This window comes from Ixodes scapularis, unplaced genomic scaffold (assembly GCF_016920785.2).
Source record: "Ixodes scapularis isolate PalLabHiFi unplaced genomic scaffold, ASM1692078v2 PGA_scaffold8__174_contigs__length_109621045, whole genome shotgun sequence".
In the NCBI taxonomy this organism is placed as follows: Eukaryota; Metazoa; Arthropoda; class Arachnida; order Ixodida; family Ixodidae; genus Ixodes; species Ixodes scapularis.
Window position 1 is genome coordinate 66,268,244 of NW_024609883.1, and position 16,278 is coordinate 66,284,521.

At 46.9% G+C, this 16,278-nt stretch overlaps 1 non-coding gene across 1 annotated transcript; it reads left to right on the top strand.

The window, feature by feature from the left end:
• The first annotated feature begins 9,769 nt into the window (after positions 1 to 9,769).
• On the top strand, positions 9,770 to 9,842 carry Trnak-uuu. Its single transcript has one exon. It is a non-coding gene; the product is annotated as a tRNA-Lys (tRNA).
• Positions 9,843 to 16,278: the final 6,436 nt, after the last annotated feature.

Below are 16,278 nucleotides of genomic sequence, written 5' to 3' on the forward strand. Positions count from 1 at the left end.
TCCCGCTCTCCATCTCTCCGTCTCCACTGCTTGGATGCCCTTTCTGATTGCCGCTGGGCCCTCCCGGCTCTCGCCCGCTGACTCCAGACAGATCGGTTCGAAACCATAGCGGTCCCGCAGCCTTCGGAGGCGGTGCATCCATTTGGTGCCTCTTCCCTGGTATATCATGTAGCGCAGGGTGCGGTGGGCCCAATTCCCATCCGGGAGTCTGTGCACTCTCCTCTCGTACAGTGCCTTGGCGCTGGCTTCTCTGGCCTCGAAGGACGACCAGCCCAAGTCCCCCTGGACACCCTCGTTGGGTGCTGTTCTTGAAACTGCCAAGGCCATTCTTCCCGCATCCCTCTGTCTTCTCTCCAGGAAGGCTCTTGTTTGCGATGAGAGGACGAGCACGCCATTTGCGTACGTGAGTCCCGGAACGATGGCCATCTTCCATAGACCCCTCACCACCTCGAACCTGTTGAACGTCCAGGTGCTCTTCTTCGCCAGGACTCCTTTCCCCCTTATCGCTCCCAATCTCTTCTCTCGTTCATGGACCTTCAGGTAGTCGGGCTCCGCAGTCAGGGTCACTCCCAAGTATTTGACTGTGTTTTGTCTTGTCAACCTCCCTCCCTGCAGGTGCCACCGTTGTTCCTCTGGTTCCCGATTCGGTCCATCTCGGTCTCCCCAGGCTAGGACCGCACTCTTCCTCTGGTTGAAACGGAGTCTAAAATGCGTGGCGAGCTCCCCGCATATGTCCAGAAGCACCTGGAGGTCCTCAGGCGAGCCGGCAAGGAGCACCACATCATCGGCGTAAATGAGGGCCGGTATTCTCTGCCGCTTCCAGGCTCCCTCCACTCTGTATGATAGGTCGAAGCCCACACCCGACTGCTCCAGCGCTTTCTCCAACGGTGCCACATACAACATAAATAGCAAGGGGGATAGTGGACATCCTTGCCTCAGGCCCCTGGGTACTGGTAGACGCCTGGTCATGTGGCCCTCCCACTCAATCCGCACTGAGACCCCAGCATACAGTGCCTGCAGCAGATTCACATCTGCCTCGTTTATTCCTAGCCCTCGAAGTCGACTCCAGAGTATGTTCCGGTCCACCGTGTCATATGCCTTGGAAATGTCCAGGAAAGCTGCGTAAAGTGGTCTGCCCTCCTGGACTGCCACTTCGATGCATTGTGTTACCACAAATAGGTTGTCTTCTATGCATCTTCCTGTTCGAAAACCGTTTTGCAGCTCTCCCAGCACTTCCGTTTCCTCGGCCCATTTCTGCAGTCTCGTTCTGATAATCTGAGTGCACATTCTGTAAAGCACTGATGTGATGCTAATCGGCCGGTAGTTACCGAGATCAGCCTTTTCGCCTTTTCCCTTGTACAAGAGCTTCATTCTTGTTTCTTTCCATGTCTCCGGTATTTGGGCATCCGCGAGGATCTCTGTGAGGTTTTCTGCCACCAAGGCTCGCATTCTAGGTCCCAGACCCTGAATAAGTGACATGGGGATTTCGTCTCTTCCCATTGCAGTCTTTGCGTCGATCCTCCGTGCCGCTCTTGATAGCTCCCCATCTGTGGGTCTTACTCTAAGCTCTGCCGGCGGCCCCTGGTCCTTATCGTCCACATCAGGGATTTCCTGATCTCCCTCCACAGACATTGGTTCTTCTGCCCCGATCATGTTCCCATACCATTCTTCTATGAGGGGGATGCATTGTATACCCAACCTCTCTGCTCCGGTTTCCGGCTGTTTCAATATCTGGGTATGGCTCGTTGACCTGGCCTCCCACCGTAGTCTCCTCCAGAAGCGCTGTGGTGCACTCTTTCCCGCTCTTCGAAGTTCCTCCATAAATCGTCGATCACACCGTTGTATACTGGCCTGGATACATGCCGCTGCCTTCTGCTTGCAGCTTCTGAAGAGATCCCAGGCTCTGTTGACTTCCTCTCGCCTGCCCCTCTTTACGATTCCGCGGTGGTATCGGCTCGCCTCTCTTCTTCTCTTCACCGCCGTGTCCACCTCGTGGTTCCACCAAGCTTTCGGTCTTCGCTTCCGTCGGGGTCGTGACCGGATCTGCTCCTTCAGGGCCTTTTTCATTGCATTTTCCATGTCTTCATATCCCTTGAGAGGTAAGTTCAAGCCCTCCAGTGCTGTTGCTATCTTCTCTATCTCCCTCTCTGTTGGGTGTCCTGTTCTATGTTCCTGTTTCCCTTTTTCTGTTCTGTCCACATGTGTCTCAAAGATCAACCTGAGGCGGTTGTGGTCGCTCCCCAGGTTGCCCAAGCCATCCTCATCTATTTTCATGCTCGTCAGCCTGTCATATATTCCAGGTGAGAGTAGACCATAGTCTATGCTTGAGCATTGATCCCTTGCTGTCCATGTGACGGTTCCCTCACATTTCTCCTCCAGGTTGCTTACCACCAGGTTGTTTCGTCTAGCTAGGTTCATCAGTCGCCTGCCATTGGCGTCCATCCTTCCATCTAGCTCCTCCAGATGTCCGTTAAAGTCCCCCAACACAATCACCTCGTGCTGCCCCTGCAGCTCTTGTATGTCTTGCATTAGGCATTCATAAATTTTCTGGTTCATTTCTTCTTGGCTCCCTGACCAAAAATACACCACTGCTATGGCCACCGGTCTACCCATCAGCTTTCCCAGCATCCACATGTGCTCTTTACACTCAGGGGTCCTTCTGGTCCATTGTTGCGTTTTGATCGAGAGGCACCCAATGCCCCCTCCTCTTCTGTCTTCCGTTGTTCGGTTGCAGCCCTCCCACACAAAGTCTTGGTCATCAGGTGGTACCTCTTCCCCCCTAAGGTGAGTTTCCACCACCCCAAAGAGGGCTATCCGCTCTTGCCGCATGTGGTTGTATATCTCTTCCCATTTCCCTTCTGTTCGACCCCCCTGTATGTTCAAAAAAGCAAGATTGATTTTCTCCCTGTGTTTACGTCCTCTTCTATGTCTCCTTTTTCTGGTGCCTTTACCAAACGACTTCAAACTCACTCTCCTTAGTCTCCCTTGCTCCGCTGCCTGTCCTGGCCCCTCTGCCTCAGGCTCGTCGCGTCCTTCAACTACCCGCTTTTCAGCTGTTCCATCAAGGCTCTCAGCAGCCCTTCCAGTTGATCTCGTTTGCCTTCTTTTCTCCTCGGTGTTTTGGGCCCCCTTGGTGTCTCTAAAAAAGCCCGAAACCTTGCACTCATTCTCGTCATCACATGTTCTGCCGCCTCCTTCGAATACTGTGTCCCTTGCAGCCACCCTGGTCTATTCCACATTCCCGTCACTGGGACGAAATCCACTCGTGGGCCCATCTCTCTGCATAGTCTCCTCAGGCTGTCGTTAAGTTCCGTTGCTCTCTGTAAGGTCTCTTGCCCTCTTGTTTGTATCATAGGTACCGCACATATTGCATAGCAGTGCCATTGTGACTTCTCCAGCAGTTCTTTCAGTTGGATCCTTGTCGTTTCGATCGTGCTGGTGACCTCCTGTCCACTCATGACATCCTCCATGCCTGCGTGTATGACTACGAGGGCTCTTTTTCTTTCATCCAGTTCTTTCAGATCTCTTGCTTGCTCCAGAGTTTGTCCCAAAGTTGCCCTTGACTTGAACCACGTCTTCATTCTAGCATCCTTCACCTCCTCCTCCAGTACGGGCTTTAGTTTCTCCGCATTGGCATCGCCTAGCAGGAAGGCTATTTTTGTCCTTGCCCCTGTGTTGTCCGTCTTTTCTCTGTCCGTGCTAGTCACTTCCTCAGCTTTTGTCTTTTCTTCGTTTTCTACCCTACTTGCTTTCTCCCCTTTCTGGTCCATCACTTCGCTGTCTCCGTCTATCACCTCCTGGGTTTCATTTCCCACCTGGGAGTTTCTTCGACCTCTCGGAGGTGCCATCATACCCTCTTGCCTGACTTGGCCTGTCTCCTGTATCCTCTCTTCCCCTTCTTGCGTCATGTGCGGGCTCGGGGGCCTCCTTTCCTTCCTTGTCTCACCTTGGATTGTCTCTAGTGTGTTGATGAGCTCTGCAACTTGTTTTTCTAGCTTCTCCCTTTTCGCTTGTTCTGCTGTCCTCAAAGTTTTCTCTTCTTCAAAAAGTGTCTTGAGACACTCCTCTCGTTCTCTCCATTCTTCCTTTGCCTTCATCAGGGCATTCTCTAAAATCTCCTGTAGTACCTCAATTTTGATGCACAGCGCGCATCTGTAGCGGCTTGCCTCTGCCTCCTCGAGTGCTTCAAATGGCGTCGCCTCTAGATCTACCCATCGGTCGCATCCCTCGCACTTTACCATCCCTCCACCGTCATTCTCGGTCGTATTCGCTTGTTTCGTTGTCTCCTTCTTACTTGGCTTGCTGGCCTTGTTATCTGTCTTTCCTTGAGGTGTGCCTTGGGGTGTTTTTCTAGTTCTTGTAGTTTTTCTGCCCCCTCGCTTATCTCGATCGGAGTCACCTTTCGCTCCTTCCAACGGTCGCATCCCGCTTATTTCCTCCCCGCCAAAAACGTTGATCACCTCCTCAACGTCCCCGTGAGGCAATTAGAGTCTTATCACTTTTCAAAAGTACACACGCATCAGAAGCACCTCTGCAACTCTTTCAAAATTACTTATACTACGACACAAATTTGAAAAATCGCACATCGCCCCGAACCGGCCTTCGCGCCGCCATCTCGGGGATGTAGGCCGGCAGGAGCATCGGGGTCACACGTATCGTTTGCTTGGTTGTAAGGAACCGTGCGCATCTAATTCAAGCCCCGACCAGGGCGCCCCTAGCGGCAAACGGGTCCATCGCATCGGGGAGCTTCTGCCAGTCGCTGCGTTGGTTGTGCGTCGTAGTGGGTTAGCGTTGTAATTTCTGAGATGGCTATTCCGCACCAAGAAAGCCGCAACAATTGCTGCGTGGTCGGCTGCAACAGTACGTCGAAGATCGCACACGGCACGAAGTACTACATCGTCCCTTCGAAGCCGTACGGCCGTACGAGGCGAAGGACTGCGCGACCTGCAGGTGCGACTTGTGCGTCCATACAGGTTAGTGGCGTTTCTTACCTTTCTGTTCGCGCTTTGTTTAAGCTGCTGACGAATAATACAATTAACGTTTTTCTATTCTAGCGACGATGGAACAGCATCGACACCGACGGCAAACTCTAAAGTATGCGGCAAATACTTCACCGGAATCGAGAAGCGGAGTGCGGTCGCCCCCCTAAGCCTACACTTGGATGTTTCCATCAGCCTACAGGAAGATAGTAGTGGGCATCGCGGAACGGCGCGAAAAAAATCGCCCAGTTATTGTCAAGCTGATTCAGAAATAAACGTACATAATTACCACGGTCCACTCAACGCCAACTACATTTTTTTGCGGGCACGCTTAATTTTGTTAGCGGAGTACGGCGCTCCGTGACATCCACTTGTCCGTCGAAACGGACCTCCTTCACGTCGTACACGCGGCCAGATTCACGAAGGAGTTTTCTCTTCTTCATATTGGTACCACGGAAGAAGCTTTCTAGATTCGTAACCGCCTTAAACCCCGTCGTAATCACCCCGGGAACACTATCCGCTGTGCTAGCTGTGCTGCTCATCGCCATTGCTTCCCCCGATGATTCTGCACCGGCTACCGAAGAAGTTTTCCGGATTCGTAATCGCCCTCTGTCCTCTGTGGTGTTCGTTGCTATTACTTCCCGATGATTCTGCGCCGACGGCACCGGCTACCGAAGGAACTTTCCGAACTCGTAACTGCCTTAAATTCCTTCGTAATCACGACGGGGACACTGTCTGCCGTGCTGTTCGTCGCCATTGCTCCCCGATGCTCCTGCGGCGGCTACCGGTAGGTCGCGGCGAACAATAGGCGACCGCCGCGACACGGCCGGCATGCGGCACCGCTGCTTGTCATGATTTATTTCACGTGATTCATATAGAGAGAGGAGCTGAATGCTCCTTTCTCTATATAAATCACGTCAATGATTTCACGGCAATGAATGGCCAGATGACCAAACACGGTTTCGGAGACACTGTAGGCGTGCTCTCTTTACCTGCCATTGAGAAAGCGGCCCGTCTGTCCAACGTAACGCTTGCCACACGTCAGAGGGAGAGAATAAACAACCCCCTCAGAACACGTGACGAAGCGATCCTGATGCCTCGTGTCGCAAGTCGTGGCCTCCCTCGATGAGGGGTTAACAGCTCTACACAACCTTAACAACTTGTCGGGAGCTGAGAATAAAACGTCGACGTCACACCTGCCCGCAATGACTTTTGAGTTCTTTCCCTTTTCTTTTTGTTGTTAGCCTCTTCTTCACTTGTCACAGGCCTGCTCTTGATATCTTCAAGTAGAGCACCTGTGAGGCGTTCAGTTTGCCTGTCAAAGCTATGTTGAATGTTGTGATAACAAGACCTACGCAGCGCCTCGAGATCGAACCGTGCCGCCACCGTGCGGCCGAAATTGGAAACGCGCGAAAGCGGGGATAGCGCCGTGCGTCGTCTGCTACGGGCGCACGCTCAGAAGCATGGATCTCGACGACGCAAGCCCGTTTCAGGCTGAGCTTGACATTCTTATTAAGTGTTTTATGCTTTTGTTGCCGTTTCTTCTTACTGAAGGTTGTGTTCTATCGTTTGCCATGCGTAGAAATTCAGCAAAGCGATTATTATTAAGTCGGAAGCTTCCATAATCTTAGTGTGTTGTTTCTTTATACAATCGCTGGTCCCACGTATTTTTGCTATCTCGCACAAACCGTGGCTTTCATAACGCATTGAATGTTGAGTGGGTCTGTAGTTTGACTAGAAAATTAACCCGACTGATCGCTATCCTTCAGTAAACTAATCAATCAATTAATCCGTATGTTGATTTTTCCCCGTCATATTGCGTGAAAGACGTTAAAACTACATATTTTTTAACTGGTTTTACTATGTCATAAATGGCATATTGCATCCCCATTCTAAACTTCACGTTGTGAGTCCTACATAAATATGAACACGGGAAGACTTTTAAAATGAAGTATTTTTTAAGTTATTATTTAAACGGTATAATCACCCTCGGCGAAATGACAAGCACGCTGAAGTGGTTTACCGTGCAAGCCTGTGTCACAAAAGAAGTAAAGACATCAAAAATATTAAAGCAGGTATATTTTACTCCTTGTTGACTTTCCCCAGCACAAGACTCCAATTAACCGGCAAAAAAAAATTGCAAATAAAGCATTACTTGAATAATCTGAAAGTTAATCGATGAACTGCCCAGTCCCGATATACGTTAGGTGAGGGCGGAGGGTGATCGGAAAGTCTCGTGAAGGTCGCTAGCCTTCATCAGTAAAAGAGTATCACGGCGGCCGATGCTGTCTGTGTCGTGGTGCGCGTCGTTTGGTTGGGTTGCATAGTCTACCGTGTTTGAATACAAGATTATTTAGCCAGAAATTTATAATATTAGCCTCTTGATATCCGCAGCCCTCACCGAGAAAATTGAAGCGGGTGAACCCGCACTACCGAGAAAAGCATTTAATAATAGGAACATTGTTGCGTTGCTCGATTGCAGTCGTTTATTACAGTCACGGCAGACATATTAGAACAGTTTGTTTCACTTGTTTCAGTTGTGCTGCCTACGTGCAATTTGCAGATTTTAACTATGAAGACACACTCTCTCCTCATCGCAACGCAGTAGATTTGTTCAGACTCCAAAAAACTTACCCACGCTATGGCACAGTAAAAGGGCAGAGGAACTCAATAGCATGGTAATTTTCAATACAGCGATAACTTGTCTTCATTCTAAATGTTTATATTACTGCAGAAGGTAGACGTTAAAAAAAAGCATAGAAGCTGCGATTTCACAGCCCACAGTACCAGTATTATGTAATCTGGGTTGGAATTTATTATTGCTTTTTTTTTAATTCTCACGTTGATGGACCGATACAGCCATTTTAAAAGAAACAAATATTTAACATAAATATTCCAGTTCAGCCGGAGACAGGCATCAGTCGTGGTGATCCATGCTTTCCAACGTCTGCCCAGAGCAGACGACGCACCCACAGAAGCGATTATATAAATTTGGGCCGCACGCTGGCAACATGATTCGATCTTCACTGAAGCGCCGAACAGTACTGCATCCTCTTCCGCTAGAATTGTTTTCCCACCGATAGTATGCGACAAAATAAACGCAAGAATCTACGCCGTTTCGCGCGCGACCGTGGAGAGCCTATGGGGCGGCCGTTCTCCTATCCCCGCTTTGATGATGATGATAGCGCGACCGTAGCGCCACCTCTAGGTCGATCTCGAGGCCAATAGCAAGTCCTCGCAATCGCCCGTTTAACAATTTTTGAATGAGCGGACTCGAATGGCAACAGTGGCTTTCCAGCACGCGGTTCATATATCCCCAACAAACATGGCCTGGACAAATGGTTATCCAAGAATTGGATACATCCTGCCTCATGCACCTCATGAGTGAAAACAAGTCGCGTCAGGTGACGTGACTTGTTTTGTCGCATCAAGTGACGTGACGAAAATTGCCCCGCTAAATTTAGCGGGAAATTCCCGGACGGACAAGCATTTGGAATTTGGGGGACAGGGGAATTTCGCCAAAAATAATAATAATAATAAAAAAAAAAAATAAAAAAATAAAACATTTCGTGTTCTGAAAAGAAAAAAAAAAGTTGTGAGAAAACAATAAATTAAAATACAAAACACGTCTGCATAGGGCGGCGGATAACACATAGTTTAATGAGAAAAGCGACTCAGGTAAGAGGTTACCCTCAACCTGCAGACAGTTCAAAGGGTTTCTGTTAAACTTAGGGGACAAATCGTGACCTGACGTGAGTCGTGACATCCTGCCGTCACGGTATCACGTGATGTCATGAAGTGACGTGCATCGATTATGACGTCACGAACTAAAGATCCTCTCAGAAAACTAAAGATCGTCTCATGAAGTCATGAATGTCTTCACTTAAAAATCCTCTTGGCAAAAAGCTTAATACAGTTTCAGCGGATACTCTCGCATGTTGGGGTTCCTGGGAATACCAAAGCGGACCAACTAGCGAGGAAGGCTCATAATCAAGTCCGCTCAATTCAAAGTCCCGTAAATTTCAAGTTCTTGCTTTGCCTTTTGAAGGATTTCCCCCTGCGAACAACGCCCTTCTGATGTGCTCACGCACCGATAGGGCGTGATGTTTTTCATTAAATAGGTGTGCAGCATGCAACATGCAATCGCTTTAACATCTGCTTCTTCATTGTGATGATTACGAAATGCTGCGAGTTGATTATTGTGATTGTCATTCTAAAAGCTCAGACCATTTCTGAGCTTTTAGACAACATTATATTACCATCATGGATCCACAAGCCGACGATCGTGGATTTCAGTGACTCCTTCTCAACTTCCTGACCTTCCGAGGCCTGCAGGTGCATCTGTTTGTGCATGTTTGTATGCGTGTCTGGCCACGTGACCTCGGGGGGTCACGTGACCTTGGGGGTCACGTGGGGGTCACCTTGGGGGTCGCGTGACCTTGAGGTGACCTTGGAGGTCACCTTGAGGTCACGTGACCTTCAGAGGTCATGTGTCCTTGGAAGGGGTCACGTGACCTCGGGGGGTCACGTGACCTTGGTGTGACCTTGGTTACGCCGACGCCGACGCCGCTCAAGCCGGAAACGGGCGCCTGAGAGCTGTGCTCTAAAAATATTGCATAGTTACGTGTTTTGTAGGCGCGATTCAAAACAGCATCTGATCAAAAGCAATGCAAGGTCGTTATCACTTATGAGACCGATATCGTTACGCTGTCAGATCAGCGGGGAAAGAAAAAAGGTCAGCAGCTGCTACATCACAGTCATTATAACAGTCTCAAGTAGCCCTTGAAGGCGCCCGGATAGCTCAGTCGGTAGAGCGTTAGGCTTTTAACCTAACGGTCCAGGGTTCGAGTCCCTGTTCGGGCGTTACTCTTTTGGAGCACCATACTCTGTTTCGTCACGATATCGAGCGGAGCTGCAGCTACAAGCGGAGATGCCGCTGTGACGCGACGCTTTCACAGCATGGCCCGCATGCTCAATACACCCAGTAAAAAAAAAAAAAAAAAAAAAAAAAAAAAAAGCTGAAAAAGTTTTTTATTTTTTTTCCTTAGACTTGAAAGTGTTTTTATTTCTGCGTTAAAATAATAATAAAAAAGAACACAGGCACCGTATCAGTGTTTTTGCCTAATTTAGTGAATTAAAACTTTGGATTGGGAGTTGGTTCATTGCAGACATACATATTACCCCCAAAAAAGTAAATAAAGACTATTACTCGTTACTTGCTCAAAAAGTAACTGAATACGTTACTCGTTACCGATTCTCAAAAGAAACGCGAGTTTACCTCAAATTTAACGACATACCTTTCTCGTTCCTTTGACGACCAAATACAGAACTGCTTTTGTTTCATGGCTGATTATTTTATTTTAAGTTGTCATTCCATTTAAGCAGTAGCTGCCTCTCGAAGTTTTCACCGGTTATGCTTCCCCGCTCTCTTGAGAACACATCTCCGCTGACGCTGAAGAGCCGTTCTACTGACGCGCTCGTAGGAACGACAGTGTTGTGCTTCGGCATGAGCTGGTATATCTGGGATTCCCCTCTCTCCTTTGTTCTCTCTGCTTCTAAAGTTCCAAGTTGACAATGTGCTTTGTGCCTCCACGCGTTGGCCTCCTCCGGGTTCACATTCGGTCTGTACACGGTTCTAGGAGGTTTCTTTCTTTGTTTCTTTTATTAGACCAATAGTCTGGGAGGCTGGAGCCAAATGCGACCAAAGCTGCCTGGCAAGGCTACAGTCCCCGCTACAGCGCTACAACAGCAGAGCAACAATAGACATAATTACAGACATGCAACGAATGGTGCACTTGTAACATTGACTTAATATGAAACTATATATATATATATATATGAACGAATATGTGCAGATGATTGAACCGTACTTAATCCAATGAATCAAAGAATCAAAGTTTCCAGGAACCCGCCGAAAGCCAAAAATTGGCGGAGCCAGGATTCCTGGCGGGTTCCTGGAAACTTTGATTCTTTGATTCATTGGATTAAGTACGGTTCATTCATCTGCACATATTCGTTCATATCTTCCTCGGAGACCACGTACGATGGTGTGAAGTGCCCGTGTTGTATATATATATATATATATATATATATATATATATATATATATATATATATATATATATATATATATATATATATGAACATAAAGTGGGATGATATATGTGCTATAAATCACGCAAAACAAAGGGAAAACAAAAAGAAATAGGAAGGAAAGACGACAAGGATAAAAATGGAAGACGTAATATTGCTGAGGACCTAATATGCAAAGTCTTATTTTGTTTCTGAAATTTTGAGGCGATTGACAGTTAGTAATAATGTCTAGCGTTTCTGGGAATCTAGTTAAAAATTCAGGAATTATGTAACTCAAAAGTTGAGACCCATAATTTGTGCGAATTTTTCTTTACCATATTTTTCATGACGTAAGTTATAGGTTGTAGTCTTCTGCGCGTAATTTTCTAGAAATTGAAACTCACTGTTTTTAAATGCTGTGTAAATTTATAGAGCCACTCTCAAGTAATAATGTTGTTGGATGGATATAATATTGTGTTTCAGAAAAGCAGCAGCAGTGTGGACGTAAATATCTAGATTATCTATGCACCAGATAGCTTTTTTCTATAGCATTAGTAACTTGTCAAGGTTAGTTGCTGTTCTTGTTCCCCAAATTAATAAACAGTAGTTCAGATGGGAGCGTAACAATGCATAATATAACTGACGTTCTAACCAATAAGGCAGGAGTAGCCTAATTCTAAGCAAAATGCCGATAGATTACGAAATCTTTGAACGAAGGTGTTCCACATGTCGAGACCAAGTTAAACTCTCATCGAAGCAAATACCAAAAAAATTATGTGACCTAACGTTTTCTATAATTGCGCCTTCAAACTTTACGTTTACTTGATAGTAAATAGGTTTATTTTTAGGCTTAAAAATAATATATCTTGTGTTTCCAGTGTTCGACTGAAGTTTGTTGGACTGTAACCATAGTGATAAATTATTTAACCGCTCATTTGACATAGTTTCTAACTTCATTAGGTTTGAATCAGAAAAAAATACATTTGTGTCAGGCTGCGTACAAAATCTGGTGTATGTGGCGGTTTTGCAAGGTCATTTCAATTAACGATCCTTATTGTGTTCTCTGGGTAAAGTACATTCCCAGCTGTAGAGTTCGACTGACGTGTTCAGCGATTAGTTAGTTTTCGCGTTGCCCATCTGCCTTTGTCGCAATAGACGGATACTCAGGTTAGAATTAAAACGAGGCTGTTTAAACGGTGTTGTACACGTTACTCCTAAAAAGTAACGAAATACCGTTACTCGTTGCTCGGCCTTCAATGTAACTAAATGCCTTACTCGTTCCTTCCCAAAAAAAAAAACAAAAAAAAAAAACTATATATGGTATTTGTTACCAAAAAAAGTGACTAGGTAGAAGCAACTCTTAACTAGCAACGGGTTACGCACATGTCTGGTTTCTTATTATCTGGAGGATTTAAAATCGCAAAAAACACGCAAAAAATATAGATAAAACACGGTCTGGCGCTAATTTTCAACTGGTTTAATCAAGGCGGTAAATCCAGCCCACATGCACGAACACTCTTTTCTATCTTGTTAACCTCTTGTGATAAAAGTATCACATAAACACTAACAACAGATAACACTGCTTCAAACATTCGTACCAGTTTAACGTTTCTACACAAAACCAGCTAGAAAAGAAACCTCCTCGCCATTTAGTAAAATCGAAGCCGTACTGACGCAGTTGTCACCTGAGGACTTTATAAAACACGCTTCAACTATGTCCCTTTCAGTCTTGTCATTTGCTTTAACAAATTTGGTTGATTCTAAAAGGGGATCACACTCGCACCGCTTGCAGTGTATACTGCAAGATGTCCTCCCGATTTGTTACGAACCGCTGGAGGATGTTCACGCGCCCTTTCATTAAGACAGCGCCCAGTCTGTCCAATGTACACGTGCCCGAACATTAGCGGAATCTTATAGACTGAGTGACGTGCTTCTTCGAGCATTGAGCACGCTTGTGTGTAGTCATCATAGGACACACTTTTGTCAGATTGCACGCAGTGGAGAGAACAACATTGACACCGTACTTAAATACCATTTCCTTAAGGTTGTGCGACACCTTGCATGTGTAAATAAGGTATCACTTGAACTTTTTGATTCTCTTTTTCTTTTCTTTTTTTTTTTTTTAATGACCGTCCCCTGCGTTGCCTTTACTTTTATTATTTTGAAGGAGGTTTTCACACACGCGGGAAATCAAGCAGGTGGGGTAGCCCGCCCTGTCTAAGTTTTCCACCTGAAGTTCGAAGCTAGTCGTCAAAGCGTGATGGCAGCTTTTTTGTCAGAGCAGCCTGAAGACAGGGGAGAACGCTTTATCAGCTTAGTATGAGCGCTGTCAAAAAACGAGAGTTTCTTTCTTGAACGCGCATTGTACAACCAGCACACGCAATGGCGTATCAACTTGTTTTTGGGTGGGGGGGGGGGGCAAACCACCCCCCCTCCAGGACCGGGGGTGGCGCCCTAGGCATCCCTTGGGCGCCGCCGGCCAGTGTTTGCCCTGCCCAGTGGCGGCTGTTTCAGGGGGGGGGGGCAAACATGTTTTGCCCCCCCCCCCACACACTTTGAGAACTGGGGGGAACTGGGGGGGGGGGGGCAAGCGCCTCCCTTGTTCCCCCCCCCCCCCCCTCCCCGGTTGGTACGCCCATGAGCACACGTGTTCATTTGTAAAAGTAAGCTGTAAGTCTAAAAACTGGATGCACTTGTCCTTGGGAAGCTCCCAAATGAGCTTCAATCCGTCCGACATGATATCAAACAATTTCAGGACCTTTGTGACATCATGCTTAAAACATATACTCAAGTAATCATCCACAATAAAAAAAACTGGTGTAAATATATAAAAATCTTAAGCCCATGCATCTCATTAAGGTCTTCTAGTATGCGCTTGTCCATGGATGGTAAAAAAAACGCAGCTACAGCTGCTAACGACGTCACCGTTCTGGGAGGTGCGAACCTGCCTGTAGAAGTACAAGCAATTCTGAAGAAGGGACCGAAGTTCAGACAGCTTCGGGTGGCTGACCGTGCGGGGGATCAAGTCCGAGAGAGAGCCATCGGCGATGGTGTGGAAAGCCTGAGGCGCACAGTGAATCGGGGCCAAAGAAAATGCCTCCCTTCAGGGAAGTGGCTAGTGCTTCGAAAGAGAGCGTACCGACTCTGGTAGAGGCGGACAAAGAGGGTGGTTTTGTCGTGCTGTCGGAGGGCCTTTTCCAGTACAAGGCTACAGCCGCTATTGAAAAGAGTTTCGTGCCGTTAAGACTCTTCTAGTTAGATATCGTTAGAAAAGCTGCGAATAAGGTGGTTATATGATTATATGATTTCTAGAGTTGTGTTTGACAGGAAAGACGCATAAATCTGAATGCCTCCTATGAGTCTTTGGGGAGGCACTCACTTGATCGAATGACGTTTTAGCGAACGCCCACGTTTCATCGAACGACACTTTAGCGAATTGTCGGACGCCGCGAAGCGGCGTTTTTGGGTGGGCCAAGTGAGTTCATATTTTTGTAATGAGTTGCCGTAGACTGTCGCCGCGAAGCGGCGTAAAGCGCAGCGCGACGGATGGGTTAACGCGCGCCCCCGTTATTCGCTAAAACGACCATTCGCTCAAATGTCGCCGTTCGCTAAAATGTCATTCGCTCTTGTGATACGGACCCGAGTCTTTGTTTCTGGGGGTGGCACATGGCAAGTTCAGGTTAGCCGATTTTTACGGCATCATTTGAGTGGGATGGCAAGCGATGATTCTTTCTTTTTTTCTTTTGGTTCGGAGTTCAAATGAAATAGTGCAAGTTCTACGGATGGGGTTGCAGAACGCGCATTCAGCATTATCGATTGGTGTAGATGATAAGCTTTCTTCGGCAACACACGGAGGACTCTTTAATGCTGTTGGGAACATGATCAATAGATCAGGAGAAATTCGGTTTAAAAATTCTAGTCGTAACAACAGTGACGTTTTTTTATCATTGCTGGAATTTTATCTGCGGCCGACGGTCGTCAACTTTAATGTGTTTTATGTGAAAAAAGCTGGTATTTGTACTGGTTATTCGGTAGTTCTAGTTTTGCGTGATATTGTTTTAGTTGAAGAGATGCATGTGCTTAGGATTTTTTATATATGCATACGACTTTTCGGTTATTGCTAATCATCACTCGGGGATATGTTACAAAGGGTAAATTGTTTGATGCCATGTCGGACGAATTGAAGTTCACCTGGGAGCTTCCCAGGGACAAGTGCATCAAATACAATAAAGGCTAGTGCTGGAAATTCCCTGGAAAGCCATTGGGAGCAGTTGCGAATGACGACAGTGGCACCTCTAGCGGACCTGCAGCCTACGGAAGTAGACGACATATACGTATTGTAAGCCCCCTTATATTTTCCCAAACGTTCAAACAATTTATTACGGTCAGAGCGTTTGAACCACAGAATGCACTGATCGCAACTGCAATAACAGCGAAAGTATAGGGTCACAAAAGCAGACATTTGTTTAGGTATCATGTCGTCAACATGCTTATCCTACGTTATACAGGGGATCAGACACGTTTGGGACGTCTCTCTCAAGAGACGTCTCAAACGTTTCCCGGGGTGAAGGGCCGGGACCCCTTCCGGGAAATTGAGAACTTTTCGCTTATGCTTCGAACGGCTCGGTTGTAATGCGTTGACACTGCTGATGCTACCACAACGCTGACAACGCCACCTACGGCAAAGCATAACCCCACCAGCCTTGCTACGTCACGAATGAGGACAATATATATATATTTTTTTTATTTGTTTGCGACAGATATCTAACCGTTCGCATCTCTTCGAGCGCTTGCTCAAGTGCACCGTTCGGAACGAAAAATATATCAAGTCGTTCAAAATACAAACATGCGATCATCATTTACAGTTATTATCCGTCATGCTCGACTAATATCCGAACGAAATTTGTATATTTAAATTTTCGTTTCCGTACCCTATAAGTCCTCCAGATCATTATGTTAGTGGTTCGTCTCTTCACTGATCCTTCACAAGAAATGTATTTGAAAATGTAATTAGGGGCTTTTAGCAAACCGTTACCGTGCTCCGCGTGCCGCACTACGGGAGCGTCTGAAGCATACTTAAGCACGCTGCGTTACGTTGTGCTCGTCGTAAGCGTCGCCATAGGCCATAGCCTTTAGAGGCATGCTTCAAAGGCTACGGTTGCGCGATACGCGGTAACGTTTTGCTAAAAGTCACTATTAGGGAGTTTTCGTAAACCGGTTTTCTTAC